This window comes from Vigna angularis, chromosome 9 (assembly GCF_016808095.1).
Source record: "Vigna angularis cultivar LongXiaoDou No.4 chromosome 9, ASM1680809v1, whole genome shotgun sequence".
Taxonomy (NCBI): Eukaryota; Viridiplantae; Streptophyta; class Magnoliopsida; order Fabales; family Fabaceae; genus Vigna; species Vigna angularis.
Genome location: NC_068978.1, coordinates 20,708,810 through 20,714,156, shown reverse-complemented (window position 1 = coordinate 20,714,156; position 5,347 = coordinate 20,708,810).

The window sequence follows — 5,347 nt, the reverse complement described above, 5'->3', positions numbered from 1 at the left end:
TTAGCCTTCTCAGCAACATCTGAATCATTACTTTCTCTCACTTGGTGATCAACACTCTTATTCACTTTAGCAATGGCTTCTACTTCTACTCAACGCAAAAGCGTACAGACAATTGGTCAGAAAAACATGAGGCGTCCTCCAGAACTTGATGGATGGATTAGTGATGGTGAAGTGCAATCAAAGTTCCTCGATTGCTGGAAAATGAGTATTCTGATAACGCATAAATTTTTAAAGCTAAGCTTTTTCAGGAATGAAGCTTTGAATTCCAGAATTGGCTTAAACGACAAGGATTAAAGAAATTTGTGGAGATGGCAGATCCATGGTATTCGAAGCTTGTGAAGGTATTTTATTGTAACCTGAAGATTAGTGACGGTACACTTCGTTCCAGAGTCAAAGGGGTAGATATCAAGCTCACTAAAGAGGTTTGGACAAATATTGTTGGCCTAAAAATGGAAGGAGAAAGATGTCATTTAGGCATAGATGGCTTCCATAAATTCTCAGTTTATCAAGACAGTCTAAGGAATCCTGACAAAATTCAGGATTATTCTCATTATAAAACTGGGGGTATAAGAAGAATGATAGACTAGCTGTGTTCGTCATTTCATGGATACTCTTACCTAGAGGGGTAATCACGCCCAAGCTACCACTGAAGACTTACTATTGCTGAAAGCTTTAAAAGAGAACATTCAAGTTGACTGGCCTGCTGCCATCTCTGATAACATGTTGAAAGTAACAAGACTTGAATCTGCAAAGTTGTCATACTGTGTTTTTATATCCAAGATTCTTGTCTACTTCGGCGTTAATTGTATTGATGAATCAAGTGTATCTTATAGTCGTACTAGTCTGGTAAACAAAGCTGCTTTACACATGACGGGCTTGCAGCACACATCTGAGGGTTGGCAGTTCAAAAGTGAAGTTGCTAAAGATGAAGATGATGCAGAGCAGCCTTATAATCCGTATTGAGCTCATTCTGAATTTGAAAGGACAATTTTGAGGGAAATTAAAGCTATCAAAATTATGTGCCAAGCTACAAGAGATGATGTCTTGAAAGTAAAAGAGCATCTCAAGTTGAACAGTCCTGATGAGGATGATAATTAAGATGAGTCAGGTGAAGAGGGAAGTACACCTAATGAATCTACCAGAATGAATGTAGATAAATGTGAAGAGGAGGATATTGCTGAAGAGAGTAACAGTGACATGCTCCTTAAGACATATTTGAAAAAGAATAAGATGAAAGTATAAATAGTTTGTGTGTTTGGATATTTTGTTTGCTTTAGTACTTGTTTTGTTAATGGCTCTTTATGCCATTTTGTTTTGGTATTACCTGATTGTATCTCATATTTCATATTAATGAAATCAAGAGTAATGAAAATCGATTACACTGTGCTTGTATGTGAATGAATAATTAATTACTGTTTATCATTGCACTCATACATTCACACACACATTATACCTGTAATAATTCTTGCATTACAATAATTCTAAAATGCTTGATTTGGAAAAGATCTTGAAAGGTTTTGCAGGAACATTGCTTTTGGGTTAATTACTGGAGATAGAATTCAAATGGAAAGCAATGAAGTCGATTGCAACAGTGGATCAATCGATTACTATTTAACAAGGGTTATAAATTCCATGATTTGGAATTCGGTTATTCTTCTTATTGATCATATAATGTTGATTGTTTCATTTTCAATATATCTCTGTTCTTATTATTGATTGAAATTACTTAAGATATTATTGAGATTGTTGATTGATATTGTATCTATGCTTCATCGATGTGGTTGCACAATTTCTGATTTGATACAGTACTGTCACATGCTTATACATGCTATGAAATGTTTTGTGAAAATTGCATTGTCCATTTGGATTTGGATTATAAAACATGCATAATGGCAAGGGGAGCATTGCATAGGATATTAGATAATTTCACATGCCTACACTTTAGGGGGAGATTATATCTTTATCATGTGATTATCTTTACAAGGGGAGCATCATTGTTTGATTAATATGATTTATTGGTGTATCTCAAAATAACTGTTTGTCAGCATATCAATATCATAAGGCATACCTTTTTTGCTAATGCACAAAGGGGGAGAATGCTCTGATAATGCTCGGAGAATACTCCGATATTCATTTTGAACTCTGATATTCATTTTTTATCTCTGATATATTATGCTTGCTCTGATATGTTCTAATATGAATTGATATATTTTTTGAGCTGAATCAAATGAGAATATCTCAAAACGTTTGTTCTGATACATTTTGATATATTTTGATCATTTGCTCTTATACATTTTGTTATGATATGATTTGATTTGTAGAACATGTTTGTTTATTAATCATGTTTGTGCATCATCAATAAAGGGGGAGATTGTTGAGATTGTTGATAGGGAGAGCACTAGTTTAGCTAAACCTTATAATCTCAAAGCTTCTGGTTTTTGATGATGACAACACATTATTAATAACACATGTGTTTATGTGTTACACGTACATAACTTTCATGTTTATGATTATTTGAGAACATGTTTGTGTTGATTCTATCATTGTTGCAATTCACTGTGTTTTAAAAAGTTTTAAGTCGAACTTATAATATGTGGCAAAATAGAAGTTTTAAGTCGACTTCATTATGAAGTCGATTAAAACTCGTGGCTTTGCACAAACTTTTTCAAAGTGTGCTGTGTGAATTTTTGAAGAGAAAGTTTTTCAAAACTTTGTTTAACTGTGTTGAATAGTCGATTACATGTGTCGCAACCGGAATCGCGACGGGATGACGATCCAAAAAAGGAACGGGTTCGAAAAAGAGCTTGGAGTCACCACCATAGTTTATTCTGGAACCGGCGATTATTTGCGAAATCACCCCTATTTTTAGGGGTTTCTGGAACCGCTATAATTAACTAGGGTTATGTGGAACCGCCCTTATTTCCAGGGATTTTTGGAAAACCGTCGATAATTACCAAGGATTTTTGGAAAACTGCCAATAATTACCAGGGATTTTCCAAAACCGCCAGAAATTCATTTTAAAAAAAATTATATATTTACATTTAACGTTCAATCAAATTACAATTATTTTTTCTGTATTATGATCTCATCCAATCAATTTATAATCAATATACCCGATTAATGAAGAGATTCAATTGAACAAACAAAATGAAACATTTCATACATTAAATTATGTAATAATATTTAATACATTATTTGTACATAAAACTATATATATTCAATCCAAATATAACATTATCCTACATATACTACTAAATTGTAGTCAAGTTTCTATAATTTACTAACATTTAAAATTAAAAAAACTCATTTGGTTCTAATGTTTTCGATGTCTAAACGTTCTGTTCAGGATGAATAATTAAAAATCTGCAAATAAAATAATAGAGTGAAAACAATATTGTAATGAACAATTAGATAAGTATTTAATAATTTTTTTAATTCCATATTCAAAATACACCAAAAGGTTCAAAATGAGAAAGGTTAAAACTAAGAAAATTATTTTAGACAGTTCTTCACTTTCTTCACTTTCCACATATGCTAAACCTTCCTAACAGTCCTACTAGACGTCCGAACCTCACGGTTGCGCATAGAAAGACCTGAAGAAGAACGACCATTATTTTAGAACTTACACATAGTGTAGTGTTTTTTTATCAATTATTTGATAAAATCTATCATCAATCTATAAGCCAAAGACAAGAAACTAGTTCTGTCTTATTTGATAAAATCTATGTACCAATTTACTGAAAATCAAGCTCATATACTCAGAATTTTGTAGTAAGATAAATGTGGGAACCACTGCCACATTGAAATCTGCTTGTCAATAAAAAGTCTCTGCCACTATAATAGTTGCTCCACTTGTATGTTGTTAGTTTAAGAAACTAAATCTCCATATAAGAGACCATTAGTTTATTTTTGTAAGGACTGTAGAATTCCAAAACACTTTTTAGCACACAAAAAATTCATGTAGAAGTTAGAAAGATTTTCTAGGAATAATGAATTTTTAAATATTTTTTAAAAAAGTTTGAATTTTGTAATTTGAATTGCAAGGGAATTTGCAAATGCATAATATTAAGATTTTGTAGATTTATAATTAGAATTGTAAATAGATTTTTAATTAGAATTTTTAAGCACACAATCAATACACCCGAAGAAACAAATAATTATTACACTTAAAAAGAATATTATGTGGGCTATTTCATCTGCTGCAATCAGTTTTTCAAGGCAAATTAGACTAGCGTTACAAAGGCTGAAAAGTCACGTAAGGGGTAACTAGCAGAAACAAAAAATTATATACATTCAAAGGTTAAATGATCAAACCTGCAAAGTCTCCAACAATTATATCAATTGTAGATTCATTATTTGTCTTTGAAGTCTTTGGTCGGAGCCAACATTTGCTTAAATGTCTGCATCCTGATGCACAACCTGACTACAAAGGAGACGAAAAAAATATTGAGTTATTCTCAAGCATTGAAAGCAAAAAGTTCAGCCATGTCAGCATAAGTGCATTAGCCTCCCTTGTATAATTTCTCTAGTATATAACTAATCTCTTTAACTGAAGATACAAAAAAATATCAAGAACAAAATACAAGTTCTCAATCTCTCCCTTTTAACTACTAGTTCTCTAATTTCAACAGCAGCAAAGTTCAAACATTTAATACCAGAGTGGATGGATCAATTGGAGCCTTTCCATCCTTCCAAGCTACATCTAAGTACGTCCTTAAGGACATGCCAACAAATACCTGATAACAGTTAAAATCTCTTAATATTTGTGTCACTCTAAATAAGTCAATTCTGATTGCATTTAAGTATACTATACAGGGAGAACATTACCAACTTTCTGCCAATTAAATCAGCGGCAACCTTCACACTCCCGAGCCGATGTAAATTTGATGCAAATTGGGTGGTGATGACCCTTCCATTAGAAGCTGAAATATGTCTCAACAATGCATCTGCCACAACTTATTCATTTATTGTCCTACCAGGTAAGAGTACATTTGTTGGCATTTTCACCCTAAACTCTTTACATTTTTTTGCACAGTTTAATAAAATGTTTAAGAAAAAATTATAGAAACCATTTTTAAAATTGACTGAACAAGTTCTTTCCTTTTAGGTTTAATTGCTTGCATTGTCCCTAGTTTGGCTGCAACGTGTCAAAGTAGTCCATTCTTTTAAAAAAATTTCAATTACGTACAAACTTGGTTTAAAAGTGTCAATTTCGTCCAAACGTATGTAAAATTTGCTTCAATCAAGTCCCTTCCGTTAAATTCACCAAAACGGAACTTAATTTTTTAGTTCTCTCTCCTCTGCTCCTCTGCTTCTCTGCTCTGCTCCTCTGGACATTATAAAATAA